This window comes from Nycticebus coucang, chromosome 14 (assembly GCF_027406575.1).
Source record: "Nycticebus coucang isolate mNycCou1 chromosome 14, mNycCou1.pri, whole genome shotgun sequence".
Lineage (NCBI taxonomy): Eukaryota > Metazoa > Chordata > Mammalia > Primates > Lorisidae > Nycticebus > Nycticebus coucang.
Window position 1 is genome coordinate 69522966 of NC_069793.1, and position 21184 is coordinate 69544149.

General features: G+C 41.7%; 1 protein-coding gene and 1 long non-coding RNA gene across 2 annotated transcripts in view; one reads left to right on the forward strand and one right to left on the reverse strand.

Moving 5' to 3' along the window:
* The window catches only part of GVQW3 (GVQW motif containing 3), a 33753-nt gene extending 27043 nt beyond the window's left edge, over positions 1-6710 (forward strand). The window contains 1 exon segment of the mRNA XM_053560536.1: positions 5211-6710. The gene's annotated coding sequence lies outside the window, so the exon portion shown is untranslated.
* The window catches only part of LOC128564770 (uncharacterized), a 49435-nt gene that overhangs the window by 8668 nt on the left and 19583 nt on the right, over positions 1-21184 (reverse strand). The gene's annotated exons all lie outside the window — the stretch shown is intronic.

The window sequence follows — 21184 nt, forward strand, 5'->3', positions numbered from 1 at the left end:
CCATTGTAAATGAAATTCTACAAATTGACGGAGCTCCTACCATATGCCAGACGTTGGCCATACTGTATGGGGAATCAGAGTTGCATAAGACACATTCTTTGGCCACCTTGAGAAGCTCACCATTTAGTAGGAGAAATAGGGACATAAATAACTACAATGTACTGCAACAAGTACAATTACCATAGGAAAGGTACAAATCAAGTGCTTTGGGAGCCAGAGGAGGGAATGATTCATTCCTCAAAAGGAAATTGGGAAAAAGTTCATCAAGGAAGTCATACTAAAGGAAAGGCAGGGCTTGGCTCTGTCAGGAGCATGAGAAAGGACCCTCTAGACGGAGGGTACAGCACAGACAAAGTATGGGAACTTGAAAGGAATGGTGATCTAAAGGATAGTATAAAATCAAGTGAGGTATGAGGTGTGAGCATGAAAAAAGAAAAATCACTGGGCCCCGGCTCTAAAATCCAGGCATGGATATTGCTGTTTCACTGTTCTTTTTTCTTTTTATTGGCTGCAGTCAGCTTGGCTTCTGTCCCTCTGTCAGAAACAATCCCACACTGGCCGTTCCTCCAGAAAGGCCAAACCCAAGCCCCAGCCAAGAGAGACAATAACTAATAAACAGAAAACAGCAATATCATTAGATGTAAAAATTTCTGGGCTGTAAAGTGCCAGGTCATAGCCATACCTCCCCAGCCCAGGTCAGATGTGGCAACAACACCAAAACTAAAGCATGATGCCACCGAACCTAAGCCTCTTGGCATGGGTCACATGCTACATTTTTCTCCTTTCCCTTCTTTGTCCAAAGCCAGTTTCTTCTTTACAAGTGCTGTCATCAGAATGGCTTTGGAAGGCCTACAGCTGCAGCTGGACTTAAGGCATGGCCATGGGCCACCCCAGGGGCTCATATTTTCTGCTTTTCCATTTTTTCACTGTGAATTGTCTTTTATTGTGCAAATAATACAGTATTCAGAATGGAAACATCACAAATAAGAGAAAGAGGAAAGAAAGCACCCACTCACACATTATCTGTTTCCATTTCTCCTTGCCTCTTTCTGATATTGTCCTTAAGCATAATTTCTTTTGGCTGCTTTTATCACTGATACAACCATATTTTTAAAAAATATTTTATTGCTTAGCATTATATCATACAGGTTTTTCTATTTTGCCAGCCCCTGGTATCCACACAGGCTTAGCATTGTTCTTTCAAGACTGAAAAAAGACACCAGGGTTACATAAAGGGACTTTCCACAGACAACATGACTATCACTGACAATTGACCAGGGGGAAATTGCAGAGGGAAAACACTGACCAGGCTACCATCACACTGAATTGGGTTGGAATCTCAGCTCCTCTATTCTGAAGCTAAATGACCCTATGTAGATCACCCTATCTCTCTGAACCTCCCTCAGGTTCTCATCTATAAAATTGGGATGACATTAATTCAGCCCTCATGGAAATGCAGTGAGAATTAAGTGAGCTATCAAAAGGGAAATAATAAATGGTAGCTCTCTTTCCTGCACCCTCGTGGGGCCTGAGCTAAGGTCTGCTCCGCTTTTTCTTCTCTTGCCCACATTTGACCATCTCCTCTCCCCTGCGCCCAGCAGGCCTGGGTGAGCCCGCCTAAATTCTGATGGGCATTTCCATCTGCATATTTATTATCCATTGGGGGAATGTGTCATTTTGTACTTAAGAATTTTCCTTTGATAGAAATTTTGGTTACTTTCACTATTTCCAATGAGGATGCAATAAATATCTTAGTGTATGTTGCTCACTGTATCCTTTAAAAAATGTATTTCTTTAGGAACAATTCCCAGGAATAGGATTATTAAGAGAGAGGATAGAAGTATTTTAATGGCTTCTAATGTGTATTTCCAAATTGCTTTTCAGAAGGTTTTTACCTATTATTCTGCTACTAGTTTGAGGGAGAGGACCACTTGGGCTACATTATAGGTCCTTGGGCTCTGGTGACAAACTCCCGTTCTTGCTTTATTTTCCACTATTTTCTTTTCCTGACATGACTCCTGAAATCCAACACTACATGGGACAGCTCACTCTTTCCTCCTAAAATGATGCTCCCACGCTTTTGTGCCTTTGTACTTCCTTCTATTCTCTACCACCCTTGCCCAAGAATGTCCTTCCCTTATTAAGATGCCCTCTCACCTAAAGCTCAACCTTTGTGGAACTGGAATCTTCTATACCTTCTTCAAGGCCCACCTTAAATACCCCTTCCTCCATGAATAGTTCTAATCCTCCCAAGCAGAGTTAGTCACTTTGCTATAGGTGGTACCTAGAGTGACCGTTGGCATCCATGTGCACACCAAGAGATAGTTATCACTTGACCCTAACCATCTGTGTGATTCTCTCTCCTTTCCCTATCCCTTGCTCTCTGCACTAGGCAATGACCATGTTAATGACAACTCATCTCCTAAATATTCTTAAATCCTCTAATCTCTGTCTCACTGCCATTGCCATTGGCCATCATCTCTCATCAGGATTCCTGCAGTGGTTTCTTTAAAACAAAAATGACTATTTCAAAAGTCAAAATAGTCTCTAAGGCTTCTCATTAAAAAATGGTAGATCCCTGCCCTATCCCTCCCTACCCCAAGCCTTGCTCCTCAGAGACAACTAGCCAACTTTCAGTGTTTTTAGCTATTTCTTTTGGTATTTGCTTCCATTTTCCAACTCCTGTTACTTGATTTTTAAATTCAGACATTATCTACTAACTTTGAACAATGGAAGTGTTTGCTAATAATACTTCCCTTCCCCATTTTCCAATATAATTATACCTATATCACAATCTTTTGTTAAATCCTTATGCAGTGTTTATATATTATGACCAGAAGTACTATTAAAAATATTTGCCCTCTGAAATGCCAACCTCTCCTCTTGGACTGCTGTCTCTTCTGGTAAAGTCTTAGCCTGCTGGAGGCAGAACACTCAGGTACAGGGGCTGATATGTGGGAGGTGAGGCCAGCTGGCTATGGACTGGCAGGTACCAGAATAGTCTCTGGATGGTTCTCAGGAAAGGCTCCAAGGGCCAGGTAGGTGTAGCAAGCAAGGTTGAGGTAAGCCTTCTGAGGGAGCCAAAGGCAAAGGAGGCTGTTGATTGGCAGAGGCACAGATGCTGGGCTCTTACATAGGTGTTGTCAGCTATTGTCTCTTTAGTTACTGGATCCTGGGAAGTTCTGGGGAGTTCTACGATAGGTTGGCAAGGGTTCCTGGAACAGTGGCAACAGGGTACTCAGAGAGCTTGGGGTAGCTAAAATTTACTAACCAGTATAGAAACATGTCAACACCTTAACAACTAATACAGTCTAATGAAATCCTGTTGGTCCGATTATGACTGTTATTCATAGTCATAAACGTTATTCATAGTTAGCCCTGTAGGGCTTTGTGATTATATTTCCATTCTTGTTAAGATTTCAGTTTTTTGTACAGTCAGTAATTGCCTTGATGTTTTCTTTTGCCTAGTTTCTACATAGCCATCACCAAATACCCCAAACTCTTTGGTAGAACAGTATAATGACCAAACATGTCAGGTAACTTATCACTTCTAGCTATATCCCAGGCACTGCTAGTTACCAGCACTGTGCTAGGTACCATTCAACTGGGAATAAAACAGACATGGCCCCTGCTTTTGCTTAATTTATATTCTAGCAAGGGATAAGTTACAAGTAATTACAATTGTTTTCCTTGTTAAAGTGGGCGAAGTGAAGGTTCTCTGGGAACACAAAACAGAAATAGCTCACCAAGCTAGGGAGACAGGAAAGATTTCATACCTAAGGTCAGATGAAAACTATTCATTCCAGATAATATATATTTATTAAGTGCATCTTATATGCAAGGCACCATTCTAAATGCTGAGAACACAGCACCGAACAACACAGACAGGGCCCCTGCCTTCCTGGAGTTTACATTCTAGTGAAAAAAGATAGAAAACAAACACAGAAGAGAATTTTAAATTGAAACAAGGACTATAAAATAAACAGAGTGGCAAGATGAAGAATGGCTGGGGTGGGAGGTTGGGGTGGTGAGGCTATTTTAGGCAGCTTGGCAAGGTCAGTGAGGGTCTCTCTGAAGAGGTAACATCTGACCTGCTATCTGAAGGATGAGAATAGGCAGCCATATGAAGAGAGAGGGAACAGAATACACGAGATCATAAGGTGTTAGACCAGATTTGAAAGGAAATTTGATACAGCAGGATCATAAATGGCAAGGGCAGGTCTGGAGCTAAAGGAATGGATGTAAGTTATAGGTTGGAGGTCTTGGCACCTGTCCTATTATTATTAGTGATAAAATCCCTATTCTGTAGTTATTTGTCTATTTGTTTTAAGATATAGTCTTACCATCTTGGCCTTTCTCAATATTACAGAAAGTGTAGAAACTTGCAAATTATATATATTTTTGACTCCCTTGCCTGATTGAAGGTGTTGATAGGAGATTGAAAGGTATGTGAGCCTATAATCCCAGCACCCTGGGAGGCCGATGCAGGTGGATTTCTTGAGCTCATGAGTTCGAGACCAGCCTGAGCAAGAGTGAGACCCTGTTTCTTAAAAACATAGGTGGACGTTGTGGCGGGTTCCTGTAGTCTCAGCTAGTTGGGAGGCTGAGGCAAGATGATCGCTTGAACCCAAGAGTTTGAGGTTGCCATGAGCTAGGAGGTCATGGCACTTTACCAAGAGCAACAAAGTGAGATGCTGTCTTAAAAAAAAAAAAAAAGAGGGAGAGAGAGAGGAGTGTGGAAGGAAGTAGCCCTTGTTTTGTCCAGATTCTTGGTGGTGCCTCCAGCAGCTACTCCTATTCAGCAGCACCCCTATGAGGCCAGTACTTACTATGGGCCAGCTTCACACATGGTGACAGTACCTTCCTGGTCTTCCTCTCTCTTTTGTAACCCTTCTAATCCCTTTCTTTCTTGGACTACTCCCATGTGGCCCAACCTCTTTGTAAATAATTTCCTGCATTAAATCTCTTCCAGCTTGAAATTATCTAGTGAATCACTGTCCAGTAGGATATGCTACATGACAGAAATGTCCTAACTGTGCTGACCAACACAGTGTCACCTACCTGTATATAGCTTTATTGAGCCTTGAAATATGATGTGTGTGAATGAAGAATTGAATTTTTAATTTTGTTTAATTTTAATGTAAATAGCCATGTGTGGTTAATGGCCACTATATTGGACAACATAGAGCTATAATTTGTTTTCCTGACAGGACACTATCTGATACAGTACTTGAGGTGGAACATGGGCATGTGAAACTGATCCTCAAAGATGAGAATCTGGGATTGAAATGTGACCTCAGTGAGCATGGATTCAGTGATGACTTCATTGTCAGTGGAAAATGAGATACTGTGTCAGTGAAGAGCTCCAACCTCATGGAAGATGACAAGGAGTAACAGGACTTTAAGTTGGCTTGCCACAGTCCACTGATGCTGAAAACAGACAACAGGACTCATTGGGTCAGAAAGACAGCACAGCAAGCAGAAGGCTCAACAGCATATTAGAACTGGTTTCCTTGTCTCAAGTCTCACAGCAATGGTCAAGATGGCAGCTATGGGTCAGGTGCACATGCTTGTAAATCCTATCTCTCTGGGAGGCCAAGGTGGAGGGAATGCTTGAACTCAGAAGTTCAAGACCAGCCTGAGCAAGAGTGAGACACCATCTCTAATAAATAGAAAAAATTAGCTGGGTATGGTGGTGGGTGCCTATAGTCCCAGCTACTTGGGAGGCTAAGGCAAGAGAATCTCTTGAGCCCAAGAATTTGAGGTTGCTGTGAACTGTGATGATGCCATGGCACTCTACCCAGGGCAACAGAGTGAGACTTTGTCTCCAAAAAAAAAGATGGCACTATGCATGCAATGTGGTTGTGCTACTGCTGAGGAATCCTGGTCCAAAGACTTAGAAACTTTTACAGCAACCAGCCAACAAGCCAGTCTCCTTCTCCTGAGGAGTGAACAGTTGTACACTGAAGTCACCTTGACCTACCTAATTACCTGTGTGACTTAATTACATATGACTCAGGGTCAAAGAATTGTTAGTCCTTGCAGTTTTGCACACCCAACAAGAATGTATAGGGACACTTGGAACCCCTGGTGGGCTGCAGCTTCCAACAACTAGTAATCCATAACGTGCAAAAGTAAAAGAGTTACTTACTGTATCTCCTGTGAATATCTGGAATGAAATGTAGATAAGTTGTAGGTAAGTTGTAGGTAAGACTTACCTATTGTAGGTAAGTCTCTGGTAGCTCAAATGGTTGCTGGAGTGGACTAGTAAGGTGAGAATTGTGACCAAGGATTTTAAGGTGGATTGGCAGTTTCTGACTGTGCTGAAGTCTTATCAAAAGAAAATTATAAACTCAAGGTTCAAAACTTGAGGTTCTGTTATGGTTTTATTTTTTTTTTAGCCTATTATGCCTGCAGAACTAATATAATTGAAAATCAGTCCCAAACATTGATCCTGGTGCAGAATTACGATGTTAATAGAAATCACAGGTGCCCTACTTTCCTTATATGAAAGGGCATTAAATAAGAAGAATGGGACCCTGAGATTTGGAATGGAGACATTTGGTTCAACTCAGACAAACATGAGAAATTGGAATGCCTAAATCCTCCTGAGCTCCAGTAAAATACTAAAAAATGTTTAAGGGTCTCTTTTCTAATTTCTGGCAGTGTAATCAAGTTTTGTTTTGTTTTTTTTTTTATAAATAAAGTAATTTCACACATCTGAAAGTGTGTGTGGTGCGAGAAAGAAATAGGGAGAGTGGACATGTGGATAAAGACACATGAAATCCCCTAAGACCATTCAGGACCCTATGTTTATGTTTGAAGACAGAATATAAAAATTCAAAGCTCTTTCCAAGTCAAATGAATCTTAGTGCCCTGCCTCCTCTGAATCATTTTGGCTCGCATCTCACTCTGGATGTGTAGGAAGCAGGCAAGGTCCATGTGGAAACACAAAATTCCCAATTATAAATCTATCAGCTTTCGATGTATTCACAGCCTCTTGCCAAGTCCGATTCTAGTCCTCCTCATGGGAGACTACATTTATCTCTCTCATTTATTCCACACTTTTATTATTTGTTTATTGAAATAATCCACTTGCTGGGATAGTCTCCCAAGGAAGCAAGTCATCATGCTATTTTGTTGTGATTGGGATTCCAGGGGCAAAGAGGGAGGGAGAGTGAATGATTCTGTGGTGCTCCGTAGGGCTCCACATGACACCCAAAGCAATGTCATTGGAAACTGTGGCGCTCTCCTTCACTAAAAAGACTTCAGTGCTCTTTACTAATCTGAGAGGAAAGCATTGAATGCAGGACCCTGCTCTCAACTCATGTTCTCAAAACCTAGTGGTAAAGTCAGAGAAGCAGAAGAGAGATCCAATCCTGAGAGAACAATGCAATGATAGAAGTAAGTGCAAGCAAGGTACCCCAGTTAAAATGGCGTTTATTGAAAAGACAAGGAAGGCTGGCTCATGCCTGTAATCCTAGCACTCGGGGAAGGCTGAGGTAGGTGGATTGCTTGAGATCACAGGGTCAAGACCAGCCTGAGCCAGAGTGAGATCCCATCTCTAAAAATAGCTGGGTGTGGCTCAGTGCTTGTAGCTCAGCAATGTAGCTCAGCTAGGGTGCCAGCCACGGACACTGGAGCTGGAGGGTTTGAACCCAGTCCAGGTCTGCCAAACAACAATGACAACTACAACCAAAAAATAGCCGGGTGTTGTGGCAGGCACCTGTAGTCCCACCTATTTGGGAGGCTGAGGCAAGAGAATCGCTAAGCCCAAGAGTTTGAGGTTGCTGTGAGCTGTGATGCCGCAGCATTCTGCCAGGGTTGACATAGTGAGACTCTGTTTCAAACAAAACAAAACAAAACAAAACCTCAGTGCTGTGGCAGGCGCCTGTACTCCCAGCTATTTGGGAGGCTGAGGCAAGTGAATTGCTTGAGCCCAGGAGTTGGAGGTTGCTGTGAGCTGTGACACCATGGCACTCTACTGAGGGTGACAAAGTGAGACTTTTTCTCAAAAAAAAAAAAAAAAAAGGAATAACAGGTGCTGGTGAAGATATGGAAAACAAGGAAACTTGTACACTGTTGTCGGAAATGTAAATTTGCACAGCCACTATAAAAAACTGAATGGAGTTTCCTCAAAAAACTAAAAATAGCACTACCATATGACCTAGTAATTCCACTACTAGATTTAGAGCCCAAAGAAAGGAAACCATTATGTCAAAGAGATACCTGTATTCTTATATTCACTGCAGCCCTGTTTACAATCACATGTATACATATCTGTGTGTGTGTATATATATCTATGAAGTTTATTCAGCCACAAAAAGAAGGAAGTCCTATCATTTGCAGCAACATAGATGTAAGTCATTATGCTGAGTGAAGTAAGCCAAACACAGAAAGATAAATATAATGTTCTCATTCATGTGGGAGCTAAAAAATGTATCTCATAAAGATAGAGAGTAAACTGGTGGTTACCAGAGGCAGGGAAGGATGGGGGAAGAGTGATGAAGAGGGATTGATTAATGATATACATTTTGATAGAAGAAATAAAACCTAGTGTTTGGATAGGTGAGTAGAGTGACTGCAGTTTACAATAACCTATTGCAAATTTTAAGATTGCTGGAAGAAAGTAATTTGGATCTTTCTAGCATAAGGAAAAGACAAACAGTGAAGGTAATAGAATTTCCAGTTACACTGCTTTGATCTTTACAAATTATATGAATGTATTAAATTATTACACATACCCGCAATATGTACAACTATTATGTATGAATTAAAAATTAAAAGAAAAAGAAAAAATTAAAATAAAAAAATAGTTCTGATAAACTGTTAAAAAAAAAAAGAAAAAATGAAAGGTGCTTTAGGATCATTAGAGCTGAGAGTAGGAGATGGAGAAAGAGGAGGTGCTTTCTCGAACCTTGTCCTGATGGGTGAGGATAGAGATGGGGTTGGCATTGATCCTGGCAGAGGAAGTAGCCTAGGTAAAGGCTTGGAGGGGAGAGACGATAGTCTGTTCAGCAGTGGCAGATCATCTCAAGTGACCAGGGGCCTGAGTTTGAGGGGAAGGTGATGAAAGATGAGGATGTACCCCATTTTATGTATGAAACATGATATTCACAGGGAGGTAAAGTGTTTTTACCATAAGGTCACCCTGCTAATAAGTGGTACAGCTGGGATGGGAACCATAGTCCAGGGTATAGCAGAGAATCAAGCTTCACTCTGAGTTGAGAACTTGATTTGAGGCACAAGAAATGAGTTCTACATTTGGTAGTGGATGGGGTTGTTGGTCTTGGGCCAGCAAATCCTTCAGTAGGAGAGGTGCGATTGCCTCTAGTGCCCTCTAGGGGCAAGGGCAATGGAGCGCCTGTCCTAGGAGAAATCAGTGGGTCTACTGTCACAAAGGGAGAACTACCAGGCAAGGGCAACTGTTTCTACAGGATTAGGATCTGACAAATTAGTATTTAGGATGAAAACTATAAAACGTTAAGTATGGACTGTTTCTAGTGCTCATGCTTTTGATATTTTCAAGCTGGAGCCAACCCCAGGAACCTTGGTTGGAAACCTCACCCTCCTGCCCAAGTACTCTGGCAGTAATTATGTGCAACTACATTATGTAGCTATCATTTACTAAGCACCAAAGACTTTACATATATCATCTCATTTTATAACCATCCAACAAATCAGATTCCTATTCCCATTTTACAGATGAGAAAATCTGGGTTCTAGGAAATTTGGAGTATAATACAACTAGGAAGAGTTAATAACAAAAGTTAACATTTTTTTCAAATCATGTGCCAGATTCCATGCTATAACAGACCTTGTTGGTTGCCTACCTAACAGCCAACCTTTCTGTCCTCTGCTAATAGAATTCTAATTTTGTCTAGCTCGCCATCCCTCAGGTAAAAAGGACTCTGTCTCCAGTATGACTGGCCATGGTAATCATGGTTGTTCCATTCTCCTTTGTCAGAGGCTTGTTACCCAGGTCTGGCCAAGAATGTGAGATAGAGCATCAGTTAGGAGCTTCTGGGAAAGGTTTTCTCACTCTTAGAAATACACAAAAGAAAGAGATGACCCTTTTCCATTGTTATATATTGTAGTGTCTGGATATGGTGCCTGGAACTATGGCACCCATCTTATGACCATTAGAGAAACCAGCCTAGGGAAGTGTACACATTGAGGCTGGAAGAGCATTTAGATGAAAAGAATCTTGATGAATTAACCAATCCTGAAACTTCCCCATTTCTAGACTTCTTGTCACGTGAGAGAATACATTTTCCTTACTGTTTCACCCATTCTGAGTTTTTTTTAATTTAAATAGGTTGAGGGGGTATACATGTTTTTTTGTTACATGAAGAAGTCTAGGCTTTTAATATACCCATTACCTGAATAGTGTACACTGTACCAAATAGGCAATTTTCCATGGCTCCCTCCTCTGTTGTGAGTTTTTGTTTGGTACTTGGAGCTGAAGACATTCTAGCTGATACGCATGTATTTTCTCACTTAATTGTCACCCAGAGTCAATAAGGATAGTGTTATTGTCCTTATTTTCCATATTAGAAAATGCAGGCTCACAGAAATTGGGTAATATATCCAGAGTCACAAAGATGGAAAATGGCACAATAGCATTTGAATCCAGTTCTGCTTAACTCCAGATTTCTTAACTACGCCATACTAAGCATGCTAGACAATGAAAATCAAACCTGGTCTGGCTGGCTCCAAAGACCATGCTCTTTCTTCCACATCATCCAATTTCTGGGATGAAATTCCAAGAAACTTGAACCTGTGATATATAGTACTTAAAATATGAAGCCTCTCTCCCCTCAGGGATGGCTCCCACAGGATGCAAGGGAGAATAGTTGCAAGTGATACACCAGTTGGCTTGGCCTCAGTTCTCTGTTACCAGCAGACTGGACCATTCTTTCTATTGGCGTTGAGAACATCTAGTGAAAGGGACAGCCTGGTCCCCAATGAGACACAACTAGACCAACTCTGGTGCTTTTGTACATGAAATTCTTTTCTTAGTACTACCTGGCCCAATTACTCTTCCAGCTGCCCTAGTGGGAAATTATTGGCGTCATCCCCTGGTAGAGATGTCAGAAAGAGATTCTTATCATTGAATCCAGGATTGGACCAAATGACAATTAAGAGCTATTCCTTTGCTGGAGTTGAGGATTACATGAAAGGTACCAGGAAAATATTTTTGCCTTGAATCTACCAAAAAATATGGCAGGAAGGAGGAATACAGTCAACTCAGATAAATATTTCTGAGCATCTTGCATTCACCAAGCCCTATCTAAGACATGGTGAATAACATACATACGTGACCCCTTTGGTCTAAGCTCAGTCTAGCAAACAGACTAAGGCACGTGGCCATGTAATTAAAATAAAAAGACTAGACGCAGGGTTTAACAAGGAAAACACAATGTTCAGCAGATACCTCAAGCAAAAAGGTGATATGTGACTACAGGCATTAGGGACATTGAGAGGTGGCTTGAGATAAGATTTGCAGAATGGATAGGCTTTGGATAGCTGGAAATGGACAAGAAGGAAAGAAGAGAAAGACAAAAGCAAGAATGTGTCCTGCTTGTAGAGAACGCCAAGGGGTCATTCTGCCTGAAGCATTTAATTATAGTGGGAGATAAGCCTAGCAAAAAAGCATCTTGGAGTCATCCTGGCAAAGGTCCACCATGCCAGGGCAGGTTTGAATTTGGTAGGAAATGAGAAGCCACGAAGGCTTTTGATCAGAAGCATGACATGCTTAGCATAGTGCTTTAACGTACTTAATTCTGCAGGTACAAGCAGAATTGATATGAAAAAGGATGGGGAGCAAGGAGATCAGTGTGAAGACTTGGGGAATCCCCTCTCCCGACCATGTAGTGAAAGCGCTGGCTTTAAGACTAGCAGAGCCCAAGTGTCTGGCTTACTGCAGAAAGGCAGATTCAATGGCCTGGGAGGCAACTCACAATGCACTCTGAGGTTCATGCTGAGCCACGGGCACACAAATGTCATAGTGTACATAGCAGAGGTGCTGACAGATCCAGAGGACTAGAATCAGTTACATGGGGAGAAAAGGTAAGACAGCCAGAGCTGAGCTGCTGAGAATCATCACTGAAGACAGGAGGCCCCGAGGGAATCAATGCAGCCTCCTTTCACCAGCTGTGCAGAGCTCAGAAGTAGGAGAGCAAGGCTGTAGGAAGACCGGAGAGTTAGATACTTGGAAATGCAGTGCAGTCCAGGATGTGTGGGGTGGAGAGGGAGTCTGAAGGACTAGGCCAGTTCTGAGAGACTAGGCCAGTTCTGCATGATTATAGGAAAAAATCAGATCTTTTGGCCCTAGATCTGAGGGAGGGGGTTTAAGCTGCATTTCCTCTGTTCTGTTACTGGCTGTAGAGAACTGCCATTAAGCTGCCTTTGGGCCCTGCCAAGTTCTTTTCTGTGTCCTCTTCATTTCCTTCTACTTGATTCATCACTTATTTGAGGCTTTGAGAGTCTGTATTGGCTTCTCTTTGACAATATCTGGCTGGACATGTACATGTCTCCTGCACTTTAAAGACTAGCATGTGCAACACATTTCTTCGTGATGGTCTGTAAGCATTGCAGGGTTTTATGAAAGTAAGGTGGTCCGGTGAAGTCATCATATAGCAAACCCTGCAGGTAACATAAACAAGTGAAGGGCTCCATTTTCACAAAGCAATATGCTGTTGCCCATTTTCTGAAATGCCTGGCTCTTTTGGTCTAACTTCCATTTCCCTTCTTTCATAGAGGTACTGGTACTAAGAAATATTTCTCCTCTTAAAGAAAAACAAGAGTACAAGTATGCTGACAAAAGGGTGTGGTGGAGAATAGTGAGTTACAAAACACATTTGGCATTTAAGAAAGACAAACAATACTCAGCTTACTTGGGAATGAACAAGAGCCTCGTGTGGCCAGAATTTCTGATTTTTCTACGGAAGCTGGAGACCTAGAATTTTATGCAAAATATCCCAATTTTAAAACATTGGCAAAACAAATTTAAAAATTATGTAAGGCAGACAAAGCACATGTCTGGGCCAAATCATCCTGGTATTTTACCACCTCTGTTCTATGGGATCAGGCTTAAGCTCCCTAGCTTGGAAATCAAGCCATTCATCACCTGACATTTGCTCATTTCCATCCACTTCCCAACTGAGCTTTCACACTCATCCCACTACAGTAACTTGCCTAAAGGCCCCAAACCTGCTCTCTCCTGTCTTCATAACTCTGCATTACTGGTTTCTATCTATAATGCACATCCTCCTTTTCTGTGTCTTGGAGTTTCCTATGCAATTTCTTGTGACTCAGGTCAAACTACACTTCTTTCTGATGGCTACCCATCTTTTTATAAGATTAGGTGCTCTTCATTTTTTCTTTGTGCCCACATTACCTGTTACCACATTGTCCTGGGATTGCTGATTTCATTGTCTGTTTTTTACCAGCCTGAGAACTCCCTGAGAGTAGGGACTTTCGAAGTCTCTAACTTGAGGACCTAGGTAGGGTGGGGATAAGAAATATACCAAGAAAGTAAAAATAATTTAATAAGAGGGGAAAATGAGGGGGCGGCGCCTGTGGCTCAGTGAGTAGGGCGATGCCGAGGGTGGCGGGTTCAAACCCGGCCCCGGCCAAACTGCAACAAAAAAATAGCCGGGCGTTGTGGCGGGCGCCTGTAGTCCCAGCTACTCGGGAGGCTGAGGCAGGAGAGTCGCCTAAGCCCAGGAGTTAGAGGTTGCTGTGAACTGTGTGACGCCACGGCACTCTACGGAGGGCCATAAAGTGAAACTCTGTCTCTACAAAAAAAAAAAAAAAAAAAAGAGGGGAAAATGAATATTCAAAAAAGAGAGCTAGAATTCTGAACATTTCAAGTGATAGACCGAAGGGGTGATAGATAGCAGGTCATAAAGAGAAGTCAAGCTCAGGAGTTAGGAATCAAGAGGATTAAAACAGGTTTGGAAGTAGAATGTGGTAAATGGTTTAAGATATAAGCTAGTGATGAGGAGGGGGTGAATGGAACCCCATTTTACAGAGTTCTGAGTATGACAGGCCCAGAGATGAGTCTCACTGCCTTAATATCTTAGTACTGGGTTTCATTACCAGCTTGATAGTCTGGTAAGTTTCTGTTTTCTGTTTCAGGGATTCCTTCTCTTAGCAAGCATCTTTTGGGCATCTTCTCTATGTCAGGTATTGTTAGACATGATAAATATAAACAGGAGTCAGAAATGACCCCTGTTCTTGAGCCTCCATTAATGGAGGAAATGGACACCTAAATAGATAAGGACAAGAAAATGAAATAAATACTGTAACAGAGAGAAGCACTGGAGCTAGCATGGAGGAAGGGATCCTGATCCATTAATGCCCCCAAATGGTGATTTACTTGAGGTAATACTGCTAAACAGGAGTAGAACTAAGGTAAGATGCTAGGACTGTTAGACTTAAAGGTCCAGCCTCTTTCCAATGTAGAAAATTGGGAGAAAATAGAAATGACTTTATAGTTATGGAGAAAATATATGAATCAATTTCGTTGAACTGCAACTGTATGGTTCAAGTTAAAGTTGGTTAAGAGTGATAGCTGCTTGAGATTTGAGAAGCAGAAGTTAATCAGCAGCTATTATATTACTCTCTGCAGATCACAGGAGTTCATTACAGCAACAACAGGCTAAGAGATACCAGTAGGTTCCAGCTTAACCTCACTCTCCTGTACCCCATATCCAGCCCTTACCTAATGTTGACCCTGCTGAGCAATAGTAGCTCCAAGCCCACCACCAGACATCTGGCTGTGGACCCATAGACTTCTGTAGATGTTTCCATTAGGTACTCATTTGCAGCCCCTTTAAAGCAGCTGGGTGTGCTCAGCTTCTTCTGGAACTGATTGGTTGGTGTCTGCATTGATCCCTGCCTCCCTCCACTTTCAGAGGTGGCACTTCCTACAATTGTATTAGTAGCTATTCCTACAATTGTATTAGTTCAAATTCCTATAATATATCCCTTCCCCATTAACTTACAGTAGTTCCTTAGTTGAACACTATCAGAAACACTGCTTTTGAGGAAGAAAGTAATTCAGTGGCTAGAACAATGGATGAAAGTTAGAATTCCAGCTTCACTACACCTTCTTAACTCCAGTGCCCTATATTTAGTAGGTCAGAAAATATTTGTTGAGTTGGATTGAATTTTTAAGTTGCTTTTAGTTCTTCACTGGTACAGATATCATTACAAAGAATAGCTTCTAGGAAAGTGCTTTTATTTTTTGCTTTTGGGGGGATTTTCTTTTCTTTTTCTTGTTTCTTTTTCTAAGATCAATTCAAGGGTGTAGAGTCCTGTATGGCTTAGGCTCTGAAGTTTTGACCTAAAATAGTATTTGTTGTGTTAGCTCTATGTGTTCTTCATCTGCTAGAGCATGATGGATTTTTCTCTGGCTTCGGTTTTCCTCTCACTTCCTCACCTTCTGTCCCTTGTTAAAATAAAGAAAAACCTCACTCTTGTGAATTTTCTCCCCCCCAAAAAAAGTATTTTACACTCTAATCAGATCATCAGAAAAAGATATATTGGATTTTCCTTATGGGAATGTTCCTCTGGCCTGGGTAGGCTGGAAGTGGGATAAACAAAGACATCTGGAAGTTCAGGCTCTGCTTACTTGGGCTGGATGGACAGCAATCAACTCTGAAACACTTAATTGCAGGGAATTTCCTCCTAGCTACTCAGACCATTCAGCACTTGCTGGAAGAAGACATGTTACACACTCACTTTGCCTCCCAGAAAGCTGGATTAAACGTTGTATTTCAATTAGACAACCATTTATGGAATGTCTGTCCTAAGCTAGCAACTGTGCAAGTTGCTGTAGATACTGCCTTTAAGATGTTTATAGCCTATAGGCGAGGAAAACACAATGACTTACAGCACAAGTCATTATATAATAACTGCTAGAAAAGAGACCAAATACTGTGGAACAGAGAAGGGGGCGATTATATCTGATTAAAGAGTGGTGAAGTGGTAGAAAGAAACTTAAGAGAGATTGAAGAATATATAGACATTTATTAAGCACTAAGCTGGGTTTCACAGAGGAAGGAGAATAAGGCTAACAGTTGTTCACTGATAATCCTGTGCCAGTCACTGAGCTGGATGCTTTATGTATTTTATCACATTGTTTTCCCCAAAAACCTATATGGAGGGGCTCAAAGAGGTAACGTAACTTTCAAGAACATTCCCTGCTCCGATTTGTGCTTAAAGAATTATTTTCAGGGGCAGTGCCTGTGGCTCAAGGAGTAAGGCGCTGGCCCCATATACCGGAGGTGGCAGGTTCAAATCCAGCCCCGGCCAAAAACTGCAAAAAGGAAAAAAAAAAAAAGAATTCAAAAGATGGTTAGATGAACTATTTAGAATGAGAAGGATTTTGACAACTTTGAAAGGCAAGGCCGTGGAAGAAGGAATGGGGTAAAGGCATTCTGGGCTGAGGAAGAATGGGTGGGGTTCAGCCACATAGTAGGGAGTGAAGGTGCAAGGCCTGTCTGAGACACCTAAGGTTGTCTAGTGCAGCTATTAAGAAGACATTATCACATGCCCATACCACTGTCTTCTCAGATTCAACATGCCATTCTTTAATTCTATTGGGGACTCAAAAAGCAGGATGTGTGTGTAAATGTGTGTGTGTGCGTGTGCGTGTACATACTCATACATAAGCATTATTTGGGTCATTTCCTTCCCACAATCATTTCTCAACCCATATGCTCCTTTGGCTTTCCTTAAGCGTATGTTTATTACCTCTGCCTTTAGCAAGGCTTGGAATTGAACTTCTGGCCTTGAAGCAGTAAGTTTAAAGGCCATAGCATTTCAATAAGTGTCCTTTCAATGCGAGAGAGACCTTAACTGATTTTCCACTAGTTCACTTAAAAAACAGTGATCTTTAGGGCTGCAAAGAAAAGATCTTAATTTGGAACTGACCAAAAAGTGGACACCTTCTACCCTTTCTCTGCAGACTTTAAAAATGTTCAACACTTCTTGAAAGAGAATATGGCTCCAAGCCTTTTGTTCAGCTGGCTGAAGCAGTTTTAGAAACTACATTTCATCTCTGGCAAATCACAGCAGAACATCATAAACAGCTGGAAACTCTCTGAGGTGAAGACAAGTTGAATATTACATTTAGATTTATAGTCCTCTCCCCCATGATAGCTGATTTCTATTTGTGACAGGGTTATTATTTCCATCTTTATGAAATATCTTGGAACTCACCTTGGATAGTTATTGATTATCATCAGCTCTTCACCCGAGGCATCTCAGTACTTGGGTGAACTTTAAAAAAAGTTTTCTTTTTTCTTTTCTTCTTCTTCTTCTTCTTTTTTTTTTTTTTTAGAAAAATGAACTGGGGTAAACTCAATGTGTGAGACTATATCTTTCTTTTCATTTACAATTCCCTTTGGTTTTCTAATGATCAAGCCATTCATCAGTGTCAATCACCATCCAGAGCACAGACAGTATTTTTGCCATTTAGGGCCCAACATGGACTAAATGGCAATAACTTGTGTTAAGTCTGGTGCTTTCTATGAGGTTCTGAGGTAATCATAGACCCAGAAACTTTTAGGGCATAGACAAGATCTCAGTGACCATCTATGGTTTTTACTCAAGGGTATACATCACAATCTTATAAAATTTGATTGTGCTTCCCAAGGTATTCCGACAAGTACTCCCAGTTTAGGACCAATAAGAGTCTAACATTCCTTATTTTGCTTTTTGAGGTCACCATTTTATATGTCCTCTTGGGTCTTTTTTTTTTTTTTTTTGAGACAGTATCTTACTTTGTTGCCCTCGGTAGAATGCCATGGTGTCATAGCTCACAGCAACCTCAAACTCTTGGGTTCAAGTGATTCTCTTGCCTTAGCCTCAGGACTAGAGGTGCCTGTCACAGTGCCCAGCTATTTTTAGAGACGTCGTCTTGCTCTGGCTCAGGCTGGTCAAATTTGTGAGCTCAGACAATCTACCCGCCTGAGATTCCCAGAGTGCTAGGTGTGAGCCATCATGCCCAGCCATGTCCTTTTGTGTCTTCATGCCTTTGTTTCTCTTATTTCCTCTGCCTTGATAGATATCTTTGATACTGTTTTACGTCTCTGCCTGGTAAAATCCTATCTACCTTCTGTGAGGCCCAGCTTAAATGCTATGCTACCTCTTCTATGAAGCTTGCTTGCTTTTTTTTTTCTTTTTTGAGATAAGGCCTTGCTCTGTCACTCTGTCACCCAGGATGGACTGCAGTGGCATCATCATAGCTCATTGCAACCTCAAACTCCTGGGCTCAAGTATCCTCCTGCTCAGCCTTCTGAGTAGTTGGGACTATAGGCATTATGCCACCAGGCCTAGCTAATTTTTCTTTTTTCTTTTTTTTTTTTTTTTTTTGAGACAGAGCCTCAAGCTGTCGCCCTAGGTAGAGTGCTGTGGCATCACAGCTTATAGCAACCTCCAACTCCTGGGCTTAAGCAATTCTCTTGCCTCAGCCTCCCAAGTAGCTGGGACTACAGGTGCCCGCCACAACACTGGGCTACTTTTTGTTTGTAGCTGTCATTGTTGTTTGGCGGGCCCGGGCTGAATTTGAACCCGCCAGCTCTAGTGTATGTGGCTGGTGCTTAGCCGCTTGAGCTACAGGTGCCAAGCTGCTAATTTTTCTTTATTTTTTTGTAGAGACAGTGTCTCATTCTTCTCAGACTGGTCTTAAACTCCTGGCCCTTAGTGATCCTCCTGTCCTAGCCTACCAAAGTGCTAGGATTATAGGCATGAGTCAGTGTGCCTCACCTGCTATGAAGTTTTCTGTGATGGAAAGAATCCTTTTTCCCCTCCCTACTTGCATAGCACTTCTTATTTATTTTTATTTTTATTTTTTTTGAGACAAGAGCCTCAAGCTGTCACCCTGGGTAGAGTGCTGTGGCATCACAGCTCATAGCAACCTCCAACTTCTGGGCTCAAGCAATTCTCCTGCCTCCACCTCCCAAGTAGCTGGGACTACAGGCGCCCGCCACAACCCCCGGCTATTTTTTGGTTGTAGCCGTCATTGTTGTTTGGCGGGCCCAGCTGGATTTGAACCTGCCAGCTCAGGTGTATGTGGCTGGTGCCTTAGCCACTTGAGCCACAGGAGCTGAGCCTGCATAGCAATTCTTAAGCACCTTTATGAACATCTTGTATTATCACCTTCTCCAGTAGTATATAGAGCTATCTTTGTACCTGTCTTCCCCACTCATCTGTGAGCTCCAGAAGTATAAACCTTACACCTTATTATCTTCATATCTCTAGGGCCTGCCTGGCTGGCACTCATTCATTCAATGAATGTGAGGAAGTTGATGCTCAGAGAAGTGAAGAGACTTTACATTGGTGTGTTCACTTTAGCAAGATCTGGGCTTCTTCTTCATTTATTTAGTAAGTTGCTTATAAAGAAAGATGGGCAAGAATGTGAAAAAAAGGACCTAAAAGGCCATGACAATTGTTTGTAATATTCTTTTTTTTGAGACAGAGTCTCACTATGTTGCCCTCTGTAGAGTACCATGGTGTCATAGCTCACAGCAACCTCAAACTCCTGGGCTTAAACAATTCTCTTGCCTCAGCCTCCCAAGTAGCTGGGACTATAGGCACCTGCCACAATGCCCAGCTATTTTTTGGTTGCAGTTGTCATTGTTGTTTGGCAAGCCTGGGTTGGTCTATGTGGCTGGCGCCCTAGCTGCTTGAGCTACAGGCACTGAGCCTGTATTTATTTTTATTTATTTATTTATTTTTGAGACAGTGCTTTAAGCTGTCACCCTGGGTAGAGTGCCATGGCATCACAGCTCACAGCAACCTCCATGGGCCTGCAATATTCTTTTTAAAACATCATTTTCCCAACAAAAGTGATAATAGCTGATTTAATCTCAGTTAGTAATGAAAGAATCAATATCAACTTGACCTTGAGGGCATGTTTTCAGAAAAGCAGACTATCTTATAAAAATTTAAATTTTAATTAATTGGTTCAATAAGTTTAAGGAATATTAGCCTGAGAATCAGGAGACCTGCTTCTTGGTTCATGTATGACTTTGTACAAGTTACTTCACCTTTCTGGGTCTCAGACTCCTATTTTATTTTATTTTTTTCTGAGACAAAGTGTCCCTCTGTTGCCTTAGGGTTGAGTGCTGTGGTGTCATAGCTCATAGCAACCTCAAACTCCTGGGCTTAGACAATCTTTATGACTCAGCCTTCCAAATAGCTGGGACTACAGGCACCTACCACAACATCTGGCTAATTTTTCTATTTTTAGTAGAGATGGGGTCTCATACTTGTTCAGGCTGGTCTTGAACTCCTGAGCTCAACCAATCATGTCTCTGATTCTTAGAGTGCAGGTTTACAGGAGTAAGCTATTGTGCCCAGCCAGACTCAGCGTCTATAAAATGAGGGGATTAAACTGCGATATTTCTTTTTTTTTGAGACAGAGTTTTACTTTGTCGCCCTTGGTAGAGTGCCTTGGTGTCATAGCTCACAGCAACCTCAAGCTCAAACTACAGGCGCCTGCCACAGCGCCCGGCTATTTTTAGAGGTGGGGTCTTGCTCTTGCTCAGGCTGGTCTCAAACCTATGAGCTCAGGCAATCCACCCACCTTGGCCTCCCAGAGGGCTAAGATTACAGGCGTGAGCCACCATGCCCAGCTAAACTGTAATATTTCTGAGGTTTCTTCTACCTCTGAGGTTCTATGATGTTAACCAGAATCATGAGTCAATTGTACTGTAGTTTATTTTGGCTCTATTCCATAGTTAGAATGAAATATTAATGAGAGTTTTACACAATAATCATTAAATTATAACAATAATATACATACCTAAAAGGAAACTTGGAAAATAAAGAAAAAGAAAAAAGAACTATCCATAGCTTCACCATCCTAATATGTAATGCATGAACACATTTTCTTCCATTGCTCTTTTTATATTCACAAATATATGCTTTTTTTTTTACTAATCATACCCATTTTTCTTGATGTCAATTATTTGTTTTCTTTTTCTTTCTTTCTTTCTTTTCTTTCTTGAGACAGAGTCTCACTATGTTGCCCTTGATAGAGTGCTGTAGCGTCACAGCTCACAGCAACCTCAAACTCTTGGGCTTAAGTGATTCTCTTCCCTCAGCCTCCCAAGTAGCTGGGATTACAGGCACCCACCACAATGCCTGGCTATTTGTTGTTGTT